Source organism: Bubalus kerabau, chromosome 14 (genome assembly GCF_029407905.1).
Source record: "Bubalus kerabau isolate K-KA32 ecotype Philippines breed swamp buffalo chromosome 14, PCC_UOA_SB_1v2, whole genome shotgun sequence".
Classification (NCBI taxonomy): Eukaryota; Metazoa; Chordata; class Mammalia; order Artiodactyla; family Bovidae; genus Bubalus; species Bubalus kerabau.
In genome coordinates, this window is record NC_073637.1 from 16,408,955 (window position 1) to 16,432,787 (window position 23,833).

The 23,833-nt window shown below is 39.7% G+C and overlaps 1 pseudogene; it reads right to left on the reverse strand.

Annotated features, from left to right (window-relative positions):
- Positions 1-5,940: 5,940 nt before the first annotated feature.
- Positions 5,941-6,040, reverse strand: LOC129627471 (uncharacterized; annotated as a pseudogene).
- Between the last annotated feature and the right edge of the window lie 17,793 nt (positions 6,041-23,833).

Below are 23,833 nucleotides of genomic sequence, written 5' to 3' on the forward strand. Positions count from 1 at the left end.
AACCACTAATACCATGCTGAATAGAAATAGGAGCAAATATCCCTGTCTTGGCTCTGATCTTAAGGGGAAATAATTCTTTCACCATTAATTATAATGTTAAGTGCAAGATTTTTTTTTCACACATGTTCTTTATCAGGTTAAGTTCCCCTTTCCCATAGTTTGCCAAGGGATTTTTTTTATCAGGATTTAATGTTGCCTTATTGCCAAATTCAGACTGAAATTGAAGAAAGTAGGGAAGACCCTAGACCATTCAGGTATGACCTAAATCAAATCCCTTATAATTATACAGTGGAAGTGAGAAATAGATTTAAGGGACTAGATCTGATAGATAGAGTACCTGATGAACTACGGACTGAGGTTCATGACATTGTACAGGAGACAGGGATCAAGACCATCCCCATGGAAAAGAAATGCAAAAAAGCAAAATGACTGTCTGGGGAGGCCTTACAAATAGCTGTGAAAAGAAGAGAAGTGAAAAGCAAAGGAGAAAAGGAAAGATATAAGCATCTGAATGCAGAGTTCCAAAGAATAGCAAGAAGAGATAAGAAAGCCTTCCTCAGAGATCACTGCAAAGAAATAGAGGAAAACAACAGAATTAGAGATATCACGGGAACATTTCATGCAAAGATGGGCTCGATAAAGGACAGAAATGGTATGGACCTAACAGAAGCAGAAGATATTAAGAAGAGGTGGCAAGAATACACATAAGAACTATACAAAAAAGATCTTCACGACCCAGATAATCACGATGGTGTGATCACTGACCTAGAGCCAGACATCCTGGAATGTCAAGTCCAGTGGGCCTTAGAAAGCATTACTATGAACAAAGCTAGTGGAGGTGACGGAATTCCAGTTGAGCTATTTCAAATCCTAAAAGATGATGCTGTGAAAGTGCTGCACTCAATATGCCAGCAAATTTGGAAAACTCAGCAGTGGCCACAGGACTGGAAAAGGTCAGTTTTCAATCCAATTCCAAAGAAAGGCAATGCCAAAGAATGCTCAAACTACCGTGCAATTGCACTCATCTCACACGCTAGTAAAGTAATGCTTAAAATTCTCCAAGCCAGGCTTCAGCAATACGTGAACCATGAACTCCCAGTTGTTCAAGCTGGTTTTAGAAAAGGCAAAGGAACCAGAGACCAAATTGCCAACATCCGCTGGATCATGGAAAAAGCAAGAGAGTTCCAGAAAAACATCTATTTCTGCTTTATTGACTATGCCAAAGCCTTTGACTGTGTGGATCACAATAAACTGTGGAAAATTCTGAAAGAGATGAGAATACCAGACCACTTGACCTGCCTCTTGAGAAATTTGTATGCAGGTCAGGAAGCAACAGTGAGAACTGGACATGGAACAACAGACTGGTTCCAAATAGGAAAAGGAGTACGTCAAGGCTGCATATTGTCACCCTGCTTATTTAACTTCTATGCAGAGTACATCATGAGAAATGCTGGGCTGGAAGAAGCACAAGCTGGAATCAAGATTGCCGGGAGAAATATCAATAACCTCAGATATGCAGATGATACCACCCTTATGGCAAAAAGTGAAGAGGAACTAAAAAGCCTCTTGATGAAGATAAAAGAAGAGAGTGAAAAAGTTGGCTTAAAACTCAACATTCAGAAAACGAAGATCATGGCATCTGGTCCCATCACTTCATGGGAAATAGATGGGGAAACAGTGGAAACAGTGTCAGACTTTATTTTGGGGGGCTCCAAAATCACTGCAGATGGTGACTGCAGCCATGAAATTAAAAGACGCTTACTCCTTGGAAGAAAAGTTATGACCAACCTAGATAGCATATTGCAAAGCAGAGACATTACTTTGCCAACAAAGGTCCATCTAGTCAAGGCTATGGTTTTTCCAGTGGTCACGTATGGATGTGAGAGTTGGACTGTGAAGAAAGCTGAGCGCTGAAGAATTGATGCTTTTGAACTGTGGTGTTGGAGAAGACTCTTGAGAGTCCCTTGGACTGCAAGGAGATCCAACCAGTCCATTCTAAAGGAGATCAGCCCTGGGATTTCTTTGGAAGGAATGATGCTAAAGCTGAAGCTCCAGTACTTTGGCCACCTCATGTGAAGAGCTGACTCATTGGAAAAGACTCTGATGCTGGGAGGGATTGGGGGCAGGAGGAGAAGGGGACAACAGAGGATGAGATGGCTGGATGGCATCACTGACTCGATGGACATGAGTCTGAGTGAACTCTGGGAATTGGTGATGTACAGGGAGGCCTGGCGTGCTGGGATTCATGGGGTCGCAAAGAGTCGGACACGACTGAGTGACTGAACTGAACTGAACTGAATGTTGCCCATTCTCCCTGCCCTTGTATGGTCTTTTCACATGCATGCACTGGTCAGAACTCAGCTGAAGACTAACGGGCATCCCCTCTGCAGTTTTTCAGAGATCTTTCTGTATGTTTTTTCTCTGTAGCACTTTACTCTGCAAACTCTAGCCACTTTGGCTTTATTGGATTTCCAAGTTCATTTCTCCAACACAGGGAGACCAACACTGGGCCCCTCCTGCCAGAAACATAACCTGAAAAACTCTTTCAATGCAATAGTCTGGGGTAATATCAAGACTCACCTCATTTGTCTCCTATCTCATAGGGATTATTAAACTTTGTTGTCTGATGTCCAGTGTCTTAAAAATCATTTTTCATATGTTGTATCCAGTTTTTTAGGTAATGGCAACCCACTCCAGTATTCTTGCCTGGAGAATCCCGTGGACAGAGGAGCTTGGTGGGCTACAGTCCATAGCATCGCAAATAGCTGGACACAACTGAAGCGACTTAGCAAACACGTACAGTTTTTTAGAGTTCCTTCAGGAGAGTTAACACAGTCCCTCGGTCCCTGTTATTCCATCTTGGTCGAAAGCAGCGATATTTCTGGTGAGTTTTCCTTCACACTTGCACTTTCTTAGACCTCACTCTATACATAAATTACAGGCTAGGTGTTCAGAATCTGTATATTTCCAAAACCCCTCACTAAATTTATAGACATTCCTGGCTTATAATATACAAATTTATCCTTATTTTATATCTAATGAAACCTGAGGTAAGCTTCACAGCATGACTAGGACCTTGAGCCCAGGTTCTCTGCCCCTTTGGCCTCGACTTCTTCTAACTTTTCCTTGTATGTACAACCAGTGTCTGTGTCTCCTGTATTAGCGCTAATGCTGGGAATGCTGATTTAATTTTATGTATTTCAGTAATGCCTAAACATTAACATCTAAATATCCCTCAGGACTAACTGTAATATAAATTGGGTTGCTCAGTAGAAATTGGATGTTTCTTGCACTGTGTTAAATATTACATGCTTATACCAGTTGAGGAAGATACAATGATAGTTCCATTATATACATAATCATCTTCACAAAGAGGAATCCATCAGAATTTGGATGCAGTGAATAGTCACCAAGATAGCTATCATCTTTTGTCCTTCATGTGTTACTGGACACATTACCAAGGTAATACCTCCACAGTAATGGCATTGGTCACTCTTAGGCACATTTTAGAACACAGCTGGGCAGTCATTTCCTCGTGATGTCGTCTCATAAAATTCCAGGCAGCTTTAATTGCTCCCACTCCTGAATGCTTATCGGGCAGGGTACATAGCAATATTCTTGCCTTCTTCACAGCATAGAAAAATGTGTATTTATATGAATAACACTTGTATCAGTATATTCGCATGTTAACTTTCCTAGGTAACCAATTTCATGGAAATTATTAATTCGGCATATCCAGCCCTCCTACTCAGTTATTCTAGAAATATTCAGAAATCTAGACTATATGACAATTTACATTACATAATAGGAATACATAATTATAAATACATGCATGATTATATAATTAAAATTATACATATACTACAAATTCAGTGTTATTTCTTTTTCTCTGGTATTCTGCTTGGGAATACCTAAAAAACAGACAACTGAGTTATGTTCAATTTAATTAATATTAGACAGCATTAGGTTGGCAAACCTCATTTCCTGTGCTGCCAAACTTCTGATTTCATGGGTATCTAAACTAGCTTCCAAATGGCTGAATATGTGAAGAGTTGTTTCCTTTTGGGATTCTTTGGTAATGAGCACACCCTAATAACACAGTTACAACTCCTTAGGATTGTCTGCATACCCTCTGATTTTATACCACTGATGTTTCGGGAGACAAAGATCACCCTTGGCAGGACCTAATCCCTCTGCAGAAATGTTAACTCAATGAAATTTCATCCCTTTGTTCTTCAGATCATCTCCGAAATCATTCATAGCCTGTCAAACAATGCAAAAGCAAAAAAAAAAAAAAAATGGAATTTTGTTATAGTTTAAAGGTTTATTTTTAAACCTAAATGCTATATTTCAACTGTGAGGCTTGACTGAGGAGCATTTAAAAGGATGGATGGGCTTTGTGTGCATACACAGCGAAGACAAAAACTTTTCTACCAATATCAATAGAAACCAGTTGATGATGAATTCAACTCCCTATAACTGAGGTTTAAAATAACAAAAAACTGGGTGGGGAGTGTGAGGAATGTCTTCATATAAAATTCAGCCCAATCCACTGATCAGAAGAATTCTACCATAGCAAAGGGTAATCATGGGTATATTTTACCTGAAAGAGGCATTAGAAATTGTCCAGTTGGTAGGGGAGGGGTATGATAGTCAGGATTGCCTGGGGCTGAGGCTGTGAGGAAAAGAATAGCGGAGCACTGAGCATATAGAGTTTGCATGCTCAGTTGCTCAGTCATGTCCAACTCTTTGCAGCCACATGTACTATAACCCACCAGGCTCCTCTGTCTTTGAAATTTTCCAGGCAAGAATACTGGAGTGGGTTGCGATTTCCTCTTCCAGGGGAAATGGAAATCCCGACCCAGGGATGGAAGCTGCATCTCTTGTGTCTCCTGCATTGGCAGTTGAATTCTTTACCACTAGCGCCACCTGGTAGGCCCATATTATAGTTTGACAAACCTCCAAAGAGAATCTTTTTAACCTTTCATAATTTAACAATCACTGATCCAAACGATGCTTTATAGATCTGGCTATAATTCAAACCACCTGGGGATCTTTTAGAAATCCTACTGTCCAGGTTCACTTACAGACCAAATTAGAATCTCTGGATTGGACCCCAGTGTGAATGCTTTTAAGAATTATATAGGAGAGGTTAGGAATCCATAGGCCCACGAGTAGGGGTAAGCTTGCTAACACTGGAACAAGGTAAGTCCCCAGCTTACATTTGAGTAGCTACAAAGAGCTACTTCATTTCTCTCCAGACTCCTCCCCAACTAAGGATTACAGTGCCCTCCAGGGAAAATGTTATCTTTAAATCAGCAATTTTTCTTTAATCATAGTGCAAAACATATATAAAATTTACAGTCTTCACTATTTTAAAGGTACAGTTCAGTAGTGTTAGGTACATTCACAGTGCTCTAAAACTTTTTCATTTTGCAAAACTGAAGCTCTCTACCCAATTCCCTATTCCCTGCGGTTTCCAGACCCTGACAACCACCATTTTACTTTCTGCTTTTGTGAGTTGAACTACTTTAGATTCCTTGTATAAGTAGAATCATATAGCATTTATCTTTGGGAAACTGGTTTATTTCACTTAGCATAATGACCTCAAGTTTCATCCATGTTGTAGCATGTAACAGGATGTCTATTTTTTTCCAAGCTGAATAATATTTAATTGCATGATTATACCATGTTTTCGTTATCAATTCATCTGTCCATGGATATTGGGTTGCATCTACCTGTTATATATTGTGAATAATGCTGTAATGAACTTGAGTATGCAAATAACTATTTGAGACCCTGTGTTGAATTCTCTTGGCTATACACCCAGAAATGGGGTCACTGGATCATATGGTATTTTAATTTTTGAAGAATCTCCATTCTGTTTTCCATAGTGGCTGTATCACTTTTCATTCCTACCAACAGCACACAAGAGATTTCAAGAATATGGAAAACGTCATGAATTTGCATGTCATACTTATGCAGGGAGCATGCTAGTCTCTGTATTGTTTCAATTTTAGCATACTGGCTGCTGAAGCAAACACCAAATAAAAAAAATTTTTTTGAGATAGTATTCAGAGCTTATTAACAAACCCCAAAGAGATGGCAGGCTGAGTCTCCCAGATTTATTTTTAAAAATGCATGGTTGAATAATTAATTTTATTTTAAGAGGAATCAGATCTATGTCAAAGAGAAGTTACTAACAGGGGCCCTCAAAGCATAGCCAAGAACTTGCTAGAAATGCAGATTCTCAGCCCCAACCCCCAGAAACTTCCTGATTCAAAAAATTCTGCAAATTGGGTCCAGCAATCTGTATTTTAGAAATTTTGTACAGGCTATTAATGCATACTAAACTTGGAAACGCTCTCTAAATTTTGATTTTATGGATCTTAGAACATTCTAAGCACTAATACTTTTCCTATTAATGCTTGAAATGCCAATACATTTATTCCCTTTTGTTTTGCTTTGCCTTCTGTTAATTGTTTGGTTGCCTGGTTGGTGAAACAGCCTTGCTCTAAGGATTGGTGACTTCAGGATAAAAGCAGGCTTAGGCAGCGTTTCACGCTATAATCCGTAACCACGGCAACTTCTCAGTCATGATGTAAAATGGCTAAGTCTGTAAAATGAGAAGACTAGGTCAAGGTTGGCAGATCTCTGCCTTACATGCCACTTTTCCAAAACCCAAGGTAAACGTTGCTAATTGATCAAGACACTCTATACCTCCCATTCAGATAGAGTCTCAGAATCCTTCTTGACATAGCCCTATCAAAAATTAGTTATATCCTGAAATGAAATCCATTTGCTACCAGATAATCTTAATGAGATTATCTTGACGAGCCCCTTAATGAGGGTGAAAGAGGAAAGTGAAAAAGCTGGCTTGAAACTCAGCATTAAAAAAAAAAAAACTAAGATCATGTCATCTTCTGGTCTCATCACTTCATGGCAAATAGAAGAGGAAAAAGTGGAAGCAGTGACAGATTTTATTTCCTTGGACTCCAGAATCACTGCAGACAGTGACTGCAGCCATGAAATTAAAAGATGCTTGCTCATTGGAAGATGTCAGAGTTAGACGACGAACAAGGATGAGAGTTGAAGAATTGATGCTTTCGAACTATGGTGCTGGAAAAGACTCTTGAGAGTCCCTTGGACTGCAAGGAGATCAAACCAGCCGATCCTGAAAGAAATTAACCCTGAATATTCACTGGAAGGACTGTTGGTGAAGCTTAAGCTCCAATTCTTTGGCCACCTAATGTGAAGAGCCAGCTCATTGGAAAAGACCCTGATGCTGGGGAAGATTGAAGGCAGGAGGAGAAGGGGATGACAGAAGATGAGTTCGTTAGATGGCATCACCGACTTGAAGGACATGAATTTGAGAAAACTCCCGGAGATAGTGGATAGTAGAGGAGCCTGGTGTGCTGCAGTCCGTGACTTAGTGACTGAACAACAACAAATCAGCATTGCCCTGTTTATCTCTGTCCTTAAATAGTATGGGCTCCAAATACTATCAATTCTAGGCTGTCCTCCAGAATTGTTAATATTCTGTGAGCTTAGTTTTCTCATCTATAAGATGCCACTGGTGTCATCTACCCCATGGGGTTCTTAGGAAGATAAATGAAATAATGCATTTGAACCAGCTGGATCAGCACTGGACACAAAGTTATTAAAAGCTCATTAAATCTTAGTTCTTTTTTTTCCTTAGTTGCATCTTTTTTTGATTAATTTATTTATTTTAATTGGAGGATAATTATATTACAATATCATGACGGTTTTTGCTGTACATTGGAATGAATCAGCCACAGGCACACAACTCTTCTTTACATTTTTTTCTGGCTGCTCACTTTACCATTGGCTGGCAAGTATAGCTGGCCAAGCTCAGTGTTTCCCTGAGAAGTGTAAGCGCTCCTGGTATTGGCTTGGCCATGATGAGAACTGACTGACTTCTTAGCCTTTGCCTCTGTTGCAGTATTATCATCACCACTCTGCTTACCAAGTTTGCACATTGATTCAGATGAGTAGCCTTTGGGTGAAAAGGGAGCACTCTTACTTATTTAAACTAATCTCACAAGAGCAAAATCTAAATAATAATCTTCTCCAGCACAAAAACGGAGAAGGCAATAGCAACCCACGCCAGTACTCTTCCCTGGAAGCTCCCATGGATGGAGGAACCTGGTAGGCTGCAGTCCATGGGGTCGCAAAGAGTCGGACATGACTGAGCGACTTCACTTTCACTTTTCACTTTCATGCATTGGAGAAGGAAATGGCAACCCACTCCAGCGTTCTTGCCTGGAAAATCCTAGGGACGGAGGAGCCTGGCAGGCTGCCATCTATGGGGTTGCACAGAGTTAGACATGACTGAAGCAACTTAGCAGCAGCAGCAGCCAGCACAAAAATAAACTCTGCACACATATAACCAATGTTCTGGTGCTGACTTAATATGATGTTAATGAGAATGCTTCCTTCTTGGATTAGATGCAAGGAAGTTAAGATTTATTAAGGACCATGCATGTGTGACCGATGCAAAGAAATAGAGGAAAACAATCGAATGGGAAAGACTGGAGATCTCTTCAAGAAAATTAGAGGTACCAAGGAAACATTTCATGCAAAGATGAGCAAATAAAGGACAGAAATGGTATGGACCCAACAGAAGCAGAAGATATCAAGAAGAGGTGGCAAGAATACACAGAAGGACTGTGCAAAAAATATCTTCATGACCCAGATAATCACAATGGTGTGATTACTCATCTAGAGCCAGACATCCTGGAATGTGAAGTCAAGTGTGCCTTAGGAAGCATCACTATGAACAAAGCCAGTGGAGGTGATGGAATTCCAGTTGAGCTAGCTCAAATCCTAAAAGATGATGCTGTGAAAGTACTGCACTCAATATGCCAGCAAATCTGGAAAACTCAGCAGTGGCCACAGGACTGGAAAAGGTCGGTTTTCATTCCAATGCCAAAGAAAGCCAATGTCAAAGAATGTTCAAACTACTGCACAATTGCACTCATCTCACACGCTAGTGAAGAAATGCTCAAAATTCTCTAAGCCAGGCTTCAACAGTATGTGAATCATGAACATCCAGATGTTCAAGCTGGATTTAGAAAAGGCAGAGGAACCAGAGATCAAATTGCGAACATCCGATGGATCATCAAAAAAGCAAGAGAGTTCCAGAAAAACATCCACTTTTGCTTTATTGATTATGCCAAAGCCTTTGACTGTGTGGATCACAACAAACTGTGGAAAATCCTTAAAGAGGTGGGAATATCAGACCACCTGACCTGCCTCCTAAGAAATCTGTATGTAGGTCAAGAAGCAACAGTTAGAACTGGACATGGAACAACAGACTGGTTCCAAATCAAGAAAGGACTACATCAAGGTTGTATACTGTCACCCTGCTTATTTAACTTATATGCAGAGTACATCATGCAAAATGCTGGGCTGGATGAAGCACAAGCTGGAATCAAGATTGCCAGGAGAAATATCAGTAACCTCAGATACACAGATGACACTACCCTTATGGCACAAAGTGAAGAAGAACTAAAAAGCCTCTTGATGAAAGTGAAAGAGGAGAGTGAAAAAGTTGGCTTAAGACTCAACATTCAGAAATTAAGACTCAACATTATGGCATCTGGTCCCATCACTTCATGGCAAATAGATGGGGAAACAGTGACAGACTTTATTTTTGGGGGCTCCAAAATCACTGCAGATGGTGACTGCAGCCATCAGATTAAAAGATGCTTGCTCCTTGGAAGAAAAGCTATGACCAGCATAGACAGTATTTTAAAAAGCAGAGACATTACTTTTCTAACAAAGGTCCGTCTAGTCAAAGCTATTGTTTTTCCAGTAGTCATGTATGGATGTGAGAGTTGGACTATAAAGAAAGCTGAGTGCTGAAGAATTGATGCTTTTGAACAGTGGTGTTGGAGAAGACTCTTGAGAGTCCCTTGGACTGCAAGGAGATCCAACCAGTACATCCTAATGGAAATCAGTCCTGAATATTCATTGGAAGGACTGATGCTGAAGCTGAAACTCCAATACTTTGGCCACCTGATGCAAGGAACTGACTCATTGGAAAAGACCCTGATGCTGGGAAAGATCGAAGGTGGGAGGAAACGGGGACAACTGAGGATGAGATGGTTGGATGACATCACCAACATAATGGACATGAGTTTGAGCAGGCTCCAGGAGTTGGTGATGGACAGGGAGGCCTGGCATGCTTCAGTCCATGGGGTCTCAAAGTGTCAGACACCACTGAGTGACTGAACTGAACTGATGCATGTGCAAAAGCTTTGTTAGCCAATTTGCTGTATCTGATTATATCTGATTTATTCTGCTCAAAAACACTGTGTGATATATAGAACTACGCTGTTTCCAATTTACAGATAAGAAAACTGAAGTTCAGACTAGAAACATAACTAATCATAAGCTTGAAAGAGGAGTCAGCTACCTTATTTGGAGGATCCAGTTAAAAATGAAGGTACAAGGCCTCTTTCGTCAAGTTTATTAAGAATCCAAGACAAATACTGTAGAATATTAAGCCAAGCCCAGGACCTGAGTGTGAGTTGTGAGCTACTGCAAGGGTTGTATGCCCATGAAGCCACCCCTGCTTTTGTCAGAACTCATTCCAAAACCTGTATCACCTTTCTATTTCATCATATAGGAGAAGGCAATGGCACCCCACTCCAGTACTCTTGCCTGGAAAATCCCATGGATGGAGGAGCCTGGTAGGCTGCAGTCCATGGGGTCACTAAGAGTCGGACACGACTGAGCGACTTCACTTTCACTTTTCACTTTTATGCACTGGAGAAGGAAATGGCAACCCACTCCAGTATTCTTGCCTGAAGAATCCCAGGGATGGGGGAGCCTGGTGGGCTGTCGTCTATGGGGTCGCATAGAGTCGGACACGACTGTATGGGAGGGCCAAGTGACTTTATGGAATCTGAAAGTCAGAATAGAAAACAATGCTTCTGGGTGCAGTATGGAAAATATGTCTTAAAGCAGTCACAAGCGAGCCTCTGTGGCTGTGTACATATAAACCAAAGCGTACAATCCTGGGACTCAAACCAATGTCAGAGATCCCTTTTCAGTAGTTGCAACCTAGTGGATAAAAATAAATGATAAAATCCATTTTTTCACTTTCTTTTCCTCCACTTTATAATAATTCCAAGATCCCCAGCATGGTTACCTTAGACCAAATAGGATCTTGGATGAATGGATTCATCCAGCAATTCATTAAGAGATGATGAAAAGGAGGGAGAACCTTGAAAGTAAGAACCATGTAAACCCCACACAGAGAAGCTATAACAGTGTTACTGTTAAAAGCCCAGAGGGTGCTAAAGTCAAGAGCTTAGAAGAGAAGAAATTACAATAGGTATAATGACCCAAGGGAAGTAATGAGAGTGGAAATTCAAGGTAGATGCAGGGCAAGTGGACACGAGTTCATAGGAGAACCTCCTCCCGCTTTCTACCTCTGTGAGACCTGCAGGGAACCAGACAAGAAGAAAAGAAAGACAGTACCCTGGGCTTTACAACTCTGCAGGTCATGGTTGGGGCCCAAGTTGTCATTCTGAATTTCATCCTCCCAGGACTTTAGTGTAACAATTATTTATGAAGCCACAATTATCTTCTGATGCGTCCCTTAAAAATCTAGGTGCTTCTGCCCCTGCGATTCTGAGAGTGATAGAAATGGACTGAATCATTAGCACTCGCCCCAGTCGCACAGGTGTCTCTGTCACCCTCTTCACCATATCACTCCACATTTTGTTCTGCTTCGTGACTCAGGGGTGAGCTATAACTGACAGAAGAATCTAAATTGCCCTCTTATCAAACATAAGTTTAAAGTAGGTCTGCATGACTTCGTTGGTTTAGGGCAAGGGTGAATAAATGTCTGATTTTATCAGATGCAAATTTGCAGAAGTGATGAGAATCAAAAAATTCTTATTATTCAACAAGGGATCTTGCTGAGACATCCAAAACACATCAGGTTTAACACCTTTTTTTTAATATAAATTTATTTATTTTAATTGGAGGTTAATTATTTTACAATATTGTATTGGTTTTGCCATACATCAACATGAATCCGCCACAGGTATATATGTGTTCCCCATCCCGAACCCCCCACCCACCTCCCTCCCCCTACCATTCAAGTCTGCACGCTGCCTGGTCTTACTGTATCAGACAGACTGAAGCTAGCATCTCAGTTTTACCACTAGCTGTGTGACCTTGGTCTAATTACTCATCTTTTTTGGATCTCAAATTTCTCAATGAAGATAATAACTACCATTCAAACTTGATGTAAACATTAAATGCAAAGTACAAGTGCAAGTGTTTTAATAGAGTCTATGTTCTAGCATAGTTTATCAAGTAATATTTGCTTAATGATAAATGAATGCATGGCCAATCGATACATGAAAAAATTGTGAAAAAAAATTTTCCCCTTTTCTTGCACATCCTCATCCAGACTCAACTGAGACATAAACATGAAACACAAATACTGTATTTATTTTACATAGAAATTTACAGTTTATAAAATGAGAATTATTTAATCTTTGTAAAAGTTCTTGAGTGACAGTTTAAGAAGGGTTGTCACTTCCATTTATAGAAAAAGAAAGGAAGGTTAAGGGCAGTAATTTTAATTTAATTAACAAATCCATATAGTTAAAAGAAGTAAAGAAGGAAGTAAGGAAGGGAGAACGGGCTCAAGGACAGGTCCCTCTAAATTTAAATCTTTCCATTTTAGAAAACCACCATCCCATATATCCATGAACACTGAAGCAACCCATCTGTAATCAGTGGACCAAGTGTTAACATAAGCAAAATAGACATTTCCTTCCTGTCTAAACCTGATTAATGGTTTAATCTGTCTATGGTATCATTTCTGGAAAACACAAAGGAGATTTTTCATATAAGGCTGTCAGAAAAGATTCAGGCTCAGAAGAAGCAATCTTTTAATTACCTTCAGTTGTGCCATCTCCAAGATGGCTTCGAGTGAAGCAGAGATTAGGACACATAGTCATTTCAAATGTGTCATTCCCAGTGTTCTCAGCTGCCAGTCAGAACCTAGAACAATTTCAGACGAAGCCATGGACAGATTTATGATAAAGGAGAACTTTGAAATTAGACAACAAAGAGGGGGACTAACTCAGAAACTCCAAGGCACTTGGTTCCCTAAATAGAATGATGTCCTGAAATCCAATAGAAAAATAAAGAGGTGGAGGGATGTATTAATGTTTATTAACTGTCTATTCCATGTTAGGGTAAGCACTGAAATGAAACTTCTAAATACAGTATCCCATTTAATCTCCCCATATACCTGAGAAGTAGACATTTTTATCACCACTGTATAAATAAGAATCTGTAGCTCATAGAATTTAGGTAGCATGTCCAAAATTAGTGGCCAAGCTTCAACTTAAGCCCTGACTTGTCTGAATCTAAAACCCTTGTTTCATCATCTGACTAGGAGTTCTCAACTAGCAGTCCACAGATCAGAGCAGGGCTGACAAGAAAGGAAAAATACAGATATTCATGCTCCATTCTAGAACAATATTCTGACTCAGTACATCTGTGATGTACTGCCTACTTCTCTGTCCTTAGCAAACGTTTTGGGTAATTACAAGGGACAGCGAGGTTTGAAAAGCTCATGCCATGTTGTCTCCTCAGGAGACAAATATGTTTCTCAGATCAGTGGTACTCAGCACACTCAGCACTTAGCTAGTGTCATGAGTATAAATTGCTCCTGGACACCCAAGGTGCATGAGCGACCCTATGTCTCTATATTTGCGAATCAAACTGTGTCCTTTCAACCTATCACTATGCCATTGGGGGTAGGTCCCACTAGCTCAAGAGAAACCAAGAAAACCAGAAATGCAATCATCCTTCCTGATCTCAGAAGAGCTCCTCTCATCTTTTCCTAAGTTACCAAGCAAAGTAGCCCTTCACTCTCAACTCTAGGGCCACTGTCCACTTGTCTTTCTCTACATTTTTTTTTTCTTTACCAAGGAAATTAAATGGTTAACTAGGATGCATAAAATATTTTAGGCCCCAGAGTCAACAGATAGCATTTTTCTCTTTTATGGGAATAAGATAAGTGTGAAAATACCTGAAAATGAGGCTTCTATCCCCAAGGGTGAATTGCTATGTCTTCAAAGTGACGGGAAACAAAACAGAAGTTTGAGTCTTTACTCTTGCCTGGAGAATTCCATGGACGCAGGAGCCTGGGGGCTACAGTCCGTGGGGTTGCAAAGAGTCAGACACAACTGTGTGACAACTTTACTTTTATTCTGCTCCCTTAAATTATCATTAACCCACCTTGCCGAGCTGTTTACAGACTTCAGCGCAAAATAAGATGACATTCACATCAGTGTGTATGCTTGGTCATAACATGCCTGACACTGAGTGAGAAAAATACGGGAAACAAAACAAACTGTGGCCCCTTCCCCACGGAGATTTTGTCATCCTATTGTGAAATGGAGCATATATGGAGCGGCCCTGAACTTGTACACATTGGACTCCTTTCTGTGTTCAATTATGACTATATTTTGGCATTCTGACTTGAGGCTTTACATGCCCTACCCTCCAAAAATTGAAACATTGATATTATGGTTATTCTCTATACACTACAAAATAAGGTATAGCAATATAATTTGCAAACTGTAATTTATTATACTGATGTACCAGGAATCTTAAAAATTCTTAAAAGTAAGGAAAAAAGTAGACAGTTTTATCACTGCAGTAAGTATGCAGTGATAAAAGAAGTCACCTCACTTCTGGCTTCATCTTATCTTTTCTACCATAATTTCTTCTTTGCTCCACTGTCATCCTCTTGGGCTTATCTTTATTCACAGGTGACATTGTTTTTTATATAAAAAAAAACCTAAGTATTGACTTAAAACAATAAAACAGCCAGTTATTTTATCATCAAAATGAGTTTTTTTGTGTACAACAAAATTGCAATTCAGGACACACAATCTATGGCAAACCACGGGCAACTCGAGAATACAAAGGAGAGGGCAGTTCTGTTATAGAGGAGAAGGGAGAGTTGGAAGGGGCTGGTATGGACAGAGTCTGTTGGAGAAAACAGGGAATTTGCAGTGAGGTGGCTTTTCATTGGCTGAGTATAACAGTCTCTCCTTAGCTAGCTTGTTGCCAGGCAAGAAGAAATTCTTCATTCCTCCTGCTGGGTAGTAAAGTAGTAACCTTCTGGAATGTTTCTTTTTCAAGTTATACAGATTTCTTGAATTGGCATAAAGTTCATTAAGCATTCCACCCCCAAACCCTACCAGAAATAGTTATAAAAATAAAATCGCTAATGCTGGCTCACACACACTGCGCTCCTAACAGGCACCCTCCACTTTGCCTGTATTATCTCATTCAACCCTCACAATAACGCTATGAAGTCAAAATAGCACACATGTTCTCGAGATTGAACAAACTGTACTTCCAAGAGGCTAGAAAGTTTGCCAAAGTCACACAGGTGAACTGGAACCCAGGCATATTGATGTAGAAAATCATAGTGTCTTTTTCACTCTGCAGCTACAGACATCTATTATTTTATCTGTTTTTCAAATACTCTGTGGTTCTTATCATGTGTTTGTCACAATTCAAAACACTTTACAAATATCAATTGATTCAATAGTCATAACCTCTTAGGTAGGTGTTATTAATATCCCCATTTTAAAAATAAAAGAGCTGACTTCATTTTCAGAGCCTCTGACGCGTTTTCTAAAAACAATTTCTAAGAGTCCCTGACAGCTCTAGCAGCTACTGATTCAATAACAGACAAGATACCTCCAAGGTCAGACTCAGCAGCCCCATGCTTGAGACAAGGCCATCTTGAAGACGGGGCAAAATCTTTTGAAGTGACGTCTATAAAATTCTGTCCGAAACAATAAAGCAAAAACAAATCAAATTTAGTTTTTCTCGGAAAAATTATGACAAAGAGATGACATTAGCTGACAGTTGTGCAGGTTTATATTTTAATACGTATTCATTTGAAAGGGTGCTTGAAAATATAATTAAGTGAGAGGATCTAAGAAGCTTCTGTCAAAAGTCCTCAGTCCAGTTTTTGCCTAACAAATAAATGGAAAAGAAAAATGGAGGGAAGGAGTGAGGGAAAGAGAAAGAAAAAGAGAGAGAAAGAAGGGAAGGAAGAAGGGAAAAGAAGGAGGGAAGGAGGAACAAAAAAATAGAAAAAATAAAGAAAGGAGTAAAACAATATCCTTCCCAGAAGCTAAAAATATATGAAACAAGCAAAGTATCAAGAAGTGTAATATCATAGACTTAATGTCAGCTAAGATCAAGTCTTTCTTCCATCCCTCAAGAACTCTATGACCACTGACAAGTTACTTAACCTCTTCAAGTACCAGTTTCTTTGCTTGAAAAATCAGAACAGTATCTTTTTGTGTGATTAAATGAAACAATGTATGTGAAGAGTCTAATACTATGAGAAGTGATTGTACTTACTCTAACATGTAAGGCTTGAGGACGTAAAAAAATGCAAATGGAAAACTTTATTTTGAACCATCACCGCAAAAGTAGTATTTTGGATGCCTGTTCTCAAAACTAGGTGGAATCAGATGATCCCTAGAAGCACTACTGCACTGAAGGACATATTGACAACTCCAGCTAGCCTACTCTAACCATTTCATATTTCTTAAAACAACCAGCAGAGTAAAAGGTAGTCAAAATAGGTACATCCTAGGTATTTTAAGCATTGTCAATACATAAAAATAATAATAAGTAAGTCTTGAGAGTTTCTTTGGTAACATTGCCCTCCAAATAAAATATCAACATCACAGTCAATAAATTACATTCTTTTTTCCATTTATAAGGCATGGCCTGTCTCCTAAATGCCACAGATTTCCACAAGAGGAAATCTATAATTAGCCTATTTATTCAAAAACAGTCTTCTCACTTACCTCCTTCAGTCAACATTTCTTTTTTATCAAACAGACTTCACTACTTAAGATTCTGCCTTCAAATTCCAGCTCTTTTAGTTACTAACTTTGGACACATTAAATAATCTTTCTTGGCTTCGGTGTTCTCATTTAAAACATGGAGTTAAGACTTGCCTTTATAGGGAACTGAATGTCAAAATGCCCATCAAATTGTCTCCACACACATTCATTACTCAATATGTGGCAGCTACGGACTTGTTTATTCATGCTATTATTTATTGTTATCTCTGAGTTGTGTTCCTTATTAATTCTCTCAAACAACTTCATTCTGAACTCATAATGTCTCCATGCCCAAAATACTATATCTAAAACCCTGCCCTTCTGAGATAGTTTATGATAACTAATCCAGATGACTTCTGATCAGGTCCTTCAACCAGAGCTACTGAGGAAACTGTCCAGTCAGATCTCGATATGCACCAGTTCTGCATCTGCAGATTCAACCAACCACAGATATTAAACATAGTGCATGATCTGTGGTTGGCTGAATCTGCAGAACCCATGAAATAGATGGTGGACTAAGGCACTTAAACGTCAGGGGTTTTGGTATGAAGGCGGGGGTGGGGCATGTGGATTAGGGTGTCCCAGAACCTATCCCGGCAGAGGATACTGAGGGGTGACAGTTCTTGGAAATCTGTTCAGAAGGAAAGATCCTGTCTTGAATTTAAGCAAGGTTGTTGCTCAGTCACTAAGTCATGTCTGACTCTTTGCATTGCAGCCCATCAGGCTTTCCTGTCTTTTACTACCTCCTAGAGCTTGCTCAAACTCATGTCCATCGAGCCGGTGATGCCACCCAACCATCTCATCCTCTGTCATCCCCTTCTCCTCCTGCCTTCAATCTTTCCCAGCATCAGGGTCTTTTCCAATGAGAAAAGACTGGCTCTTCGCATGAGGTGGCCAAAGTATTGGAGCTTCAGCTTCAGCATCAATCCTTCCAATGAATACTCAAGGTTGATTTCCTTTAGGGTTGACTGGTTTGATCTCCTTGCTGTCCAAGGGATTCTTGAGAGTCTTCTTCAGCACCACAGTTCGAAAGCATAAATTCTTCAGCTTTCAGCCTTCTTCATGATCCAACTCTCACATCCATACCTGACTACTGGAATAACCATAGCTTTGACTCTACTGACCTTTGTCAGCAAAGTGATGTCTCTGCTTTTTATTATGGTGTCTAGGTTTATCATAGCTTTTCTTCCAAGGAGCAAGCATATTTTAATTTCATGGCTGCAGTCACTGTCCTTAGTGATGATAGAGCCCAAGAAAATAAAATCTGTCACTTTTTCCTCATTTATTTGCCATAAAGTGATGGGACCAGGATGCCATGATCTTAGTTTTTTGAATGTTGAGTTTTAAGCCAGCCTTTTCACTCTCCTCTTCACCTTCATCAAGAGGCACTTTAGTTCCTCTTCGCTTCTGCCATTAGGGTAGTATTATCTGCATATCTGAGCTTGTTGATATTTCTCCCAGAAATCTTGATTCCAGCTTGTGATTCATCCAGCCTGGCATTTCACATGATGTACTCTGCATAAAAGTTAAATAAGCAGGGTGACAATATACAGCCTTGATGTACTCCTGTCCCAATTTTGAACCAGTCTATTATTTCATGTCCAGTTCTAACTGTTGCTTCTTGACCTGCATCCAAACAAGATTAGAAGTTAGAAATGAATGTACTCTCACTAACCTTGAAAAGGGAGACATGACTGTTCAACTCATTGGTTAGTATCAGGTAGAAAGTGCCAGTGACTAAGATGACTGATTTGCAGATTACTGGATTCCTCAGGTTAACCAGGAAGAAGGGTGGCTACAAGAAGAACTAAGAAAACTAAGATATTAAACAGTGCAGAAATGAGTACATAAGGTCACTCACAGTGTCAAGAATAACATAAATGACATGACCATGACATGAGCATTCTGGATTTTGAAGAATTTATAATTCTGTTCATGCATTCTAATGGCATCCTTGAGATAATTAAAATGTCTCTGAAACTAGTGAGTGAGGTGTCAAAGCAGATAACTCAATAAAGATGTCAGCTTTCTGTGTAACATCTGTCAAAACAGTGACTAAGATTTAAGACTAGCAATGATTTTCTTTTTCCCTGGCCAATTGATGAAATGACAGTGACTTCTCACTAGTGTATGCTTGATAAAGTATAGGCTTTGGAAAACAGGGAGGGGCTGGGCTGTTTGAAGGACAGTATCCCAGTAAATTCTACCCTAAATTGCTGCAAAAACCTAGTTTTTAACCTCTTCTTCTTATGACAGAAACAACTTCCAAAAATGCTGAAGTAATTCATGTTCTTCCCCGATTAGAACTCTTCAGAAAGGTCACCTTTCATGGGATGGATGATCTTTTGTGACCTATCTTTCAATCATTAGATGTGCAGTTTTTCATGAACCTTGCAGACAAGGTTAATTGACCTCCCTGTCTTGTCTTTTCATCCATATCTGACCTGTGTGTTTCTCCAGGATATTCTTAAAATTTTTGTGTCCTCGTTCAAGGTACCATTAGGCTCACTCCTACATGTTAAACCACGTATGATGATGTAGCAGTTCAGAGCATAGGCATTGAAATCAGATCACATGAATATGAATACCAGTCTGCCAGTTACTAGCAGTGGGACTTTTGTCTAATGAATTAGCATTCATTCCTGAGATTCCTAATCAGCAAATCAGATATAGTACCTCACTCCTAGATTGTTATGAGCATTTAATTGGCTAATACATGTAAAGGTTATAGTAAAATAAATGTTGTTATTTCAGGTTTAATAAACACTTTGATCATACAATCAGGTTGTTATGATTCTGGGAAAGAACATGAGCCCTGGTGCCATGAAGACCCGAATCTGAAGCCCGACTCCCCTACTAAACCAGCTATTTACCAATTAACAACATACTTAGCATCACTGCACCGTTTCATTTATACACTGGAGAGGAAAATATCTGAAATACCTAGTTTGGGAAGATAATTAGATCAAAACCACAATGAGATATCACTTCTCACTTGTTAAAATACAGCTATCAAAACAAAAGATATTGTTGGCCAGGATGTGGAAAAAAGAGAACTTTTATACATTGTTGGTGGGAAAGTAAATTGCTGAAGTCACTGTGGAAAACAGTATGGCGTTTCCTCAACAAACCAAGCTATTATATGAAACAGCAACTTCACTTTTTCTTTTTTTAATTTAATTTTTTTTTATATAGGAGTATAGTTGCTGTGGTGTTGGAGAAGACTCTTGAGAGTCCCTTGGACTGCAAGGAGATCCAACCAGTCCATTCTAAAGGAGATCAGCCTTGGGATTTCTTTGGAAGGAATGATGCTAAAGCTGAAACTCCAGTACTTTGGCCACCTCATGTGAAGAGTTGACTCATTGGAAAAGTCTCTGATGCTGGGAGGGATTGGGGGCAAGAGGAGAAGGGGACAACAGAGGATGAGATGGCTGGATGGCATCACTGACTCGATGGACGTGAGTCTGAGTGAACACCGGGAGTTGGTGATGGACAGGGAGGCCTGGTGTGCTGCGATTCATGGGGTCGCAAAGAGTCGGACACGACTGAGCGACTGATCTGATCTGATCTGGTAGTTGCTTTGCAGCAACCTCACTTTTGAGTATATATATATAAAGGAATTAAAATCAGGATCTTAAAGAGATATCTTCATACCCAAGTTTATTGCATCAGTATTCATAACAGCCAAGTCATGGAAGCAACCTAAATGTCCATCAGTGGATGAATAGCTAAGGAAAATGCATGCATACATACAGTGTAGTATTATTGAGCCTTTAAAAAGGAAGGAAAGGCTACCACTTGTGACAACATGAATGTAGCTTGAGGACATCATGTCAAATGAAGTAAACCTGACACGGAAGAACAAAAACTATGTGAACCCACTAATATGAGGAATCTGAAATATTTAAACACACAGAAGCAGAGTAGAATAGTAGTTAGCAGGGGGAGGGGGAGGGAGAAACAGATGTTGGTCAAAGGGTACAAAGTTTCATTTGTGCAAGATGAATGAGTTCTAGAGACTACTGCGCAGCTTAGTGCCTGTCATTAACAATTCTGTATCATATACTTAAAATTTTGCTAAGAAAACAGATCTTATGTTAAAAGGAAAAGGTTTTTTGCTCAGAACCTGACCCTGCAATGGACAAAGACCATGAGTTAATTGTTGTTCATGTCCACTCTTTGCAGCACTATGGACTGCAGCATGCCAGGCTTCCTTGTCCTTCACTATCTCCCAGAGTTTGTTCAAACTCATGTCCATTGAGTCATCGAATGGCCGTCTCATCCTTTGTCACCTCCTTCTCCTCTTGCCTTCAATTCAATCTTTCCCAGCATCAGGGTCTTTTCCAATGAGTCAGTTCTTTGCATCAGGTGGCCAAAGTATTAGAGCTTTAGCTTCAGCATCAGTCCTTCCAATGAATATTCAGGATTGATTTCATGTAGGATTGACTGGTTTGATCTCCTTGCAGTCCAAGGACTCTCAAAAGTCTTCTCCAGCACCATAATTCAAAAGCATCAATTCTTTAGTGCTCAGCCTTCTTTATGGTCCAAGTCTCACATTTGTACATGACTACTTGAATAACTTTGGCCACCTGATGCAAAAACTGACTCATTTGAAAAGACCCTGATGCTGGGAAAGATTGAAGGTGGGAGGAGAAGGGGAAGACAAAGGATGAGATGATTGGATGGCATCACCAACTCAATGGACATGAGTTTGAGTAAACTCTGGGAGTTGGTGATGGACAAAGAGGTCTTGTGTGCTGCAGTCCATGGGGTTGCAAAGAGTCAGACACAACTGAGCAACTGAACTGAACTGGAATAACCCTAGCTTTGATTTTATTGACCTTTGTCAGCAAAGTGAATAAATTAGTGTGGTGAATTAGTCTTCTTATGAGATACAATTCTGTATAATTTATATATAAGCCTTGGCAGGTGAAAGTTCATGCATGAACTTTGAGCAGACCTCTGGTCAACCAGCAGATAATCAGTGAAAGGTGGTCTTCTTTCAAGGCTGGTGGCTGTATGTGGTAGGAAAAGAGGAGAAAAAGGTGAAAGACAGAATTCCTCACTCAGCTTCCTTCTCTGCAACCCTTTGCACTTCTGTGTCAGGGCGGTAGTGGTTTAAGCACTTCCTGGGTGACTGAGTCAACCATCAAAAGCCAAGGGCCCTTTGTTTTATGATACTGAATAGCCAATTGATCTAATATCAATATGTGTTATAACTGATTCCGATTTATCACTTCCTCATTGTGAGGTGTTGCGCTGACTCAAGAACCAATTAGGGAATATGTAAAAATTTGATTTTACCTGACCTACTCCCCCAAATTATCTCACAAGTTAGTATAGTAACAGCTCGAGGTAGAAAATTTAGCTACTTAGGGGAGGTGGCAGTGAGTCCATTTGAGGAACAATAACAAGTGTCAGGAATAGGGAAATAAGGTGAACTCAGAAGAAGTGTGTGTGTGTCTGTCTGTCTGTCTGTCTGCATGTGTGCGTGCCCTCAGTCATGTCTGACTCTTTGTGAGCCCATGGACTGTAGCCTGCCAGGCTCCTCTGTCCATGGTGTTTTTCAGGCAATAATACTGGACTGGGTTGCCATTTCCTCCTCTAGAGGATCTTCCCAACCCAGGGAAACTCAAATCTCTTGCCTCTCTTGCATTGGCACCTGAAGAAGTATAGATAAGAACAAAGACAATGAGTAGTAAAGTGCTCTCTGTCTAGCCTGGCACATTCTGGGGAAGCTAGAGAGAAGTAGAATATCTAAGATGCTGCAGATAGGAGCTTTTGATTCATGTCATTGCATTCTCAGCAGTGTCTTGCTTGGGTAGGTTATCTCTCTCCAAACCTCCTCAGTTTATGTGTACAAATGATACCAAATCTAGTGTTCCAACAACTGTTACCCCTTCCATTAAGGGGATATTGTTAATATAAGCTGTATGACCCTCTTACGTTTGTGCTATTTTGTCCTCTGGAATCCTCAGATACTGTTGCTCTGAGCCTCAGATATGAAGGTACTAAAATTTCATGGTGGACTTTACAGTAGAGCAGAAACACAGGTATTGGATGAAACTATCCTTTCTATTAAAGTAATAAGAATTTAAGTATCTCTTGCCTTCACATGAGTCAAACCTGTGTTCATAAACATTGAGCTTAGAAACAAATGCAGAATATGGATGTCATGTCATGTTTTAGACTCCTCTTCCCTTCTTATATGCAAGACATCGTTCAAATTTATCTACCCGTTTCTTCCCCTCAGGCTCTTCCCTCAATTTTCTCCCAAACATTCCTATTCTCTAATGCAAGTCTAGCCCCACAGTTTTCTAATCTTGCTTTAATTTCAAGAGTCAACAGAACTTATTCCGAAAATAGAAATCTATTTCTAAAAATAGAAATCTTACTATTTTTTAACAGATGGAAGTGCCAATAAATAAAAGCAATTTAGGAAGACCCCAAGTAATACTTACATCAAGACAAAATTTAACACAGGAAAATAGTTCTAAACACTGTTCAGGAGATTACTTGTGGCTGAGCTTTTTGGCTATGCAAAAAGTGGAGGACAATACGTTTGTTTTCAAATAGTCTCTGAATATTTCCACATCTAATATACGCATACAGTTTGAAAAGTTTTGAGGAAAAATCTTAAATGCAGCTCATTTTATTAGATATTTCAGACAAGGTCATGTAAGGAGAGTGATACTAGTTCCTATATACAGGGGAAAAAATGCTGTAGGTGATGGAGAAGGAGCTGAGCACCATTTCCTGTGTCTCTAAGTGCACCTTCAGAAGAAATTTATGTTTATGAAGGGAAAGTGATGAAGCCAGGTGAGACTCTAATGGACACCAAATCTTTTCCACTCTGAATCAGACACCAGATAAATTTTAGAAAA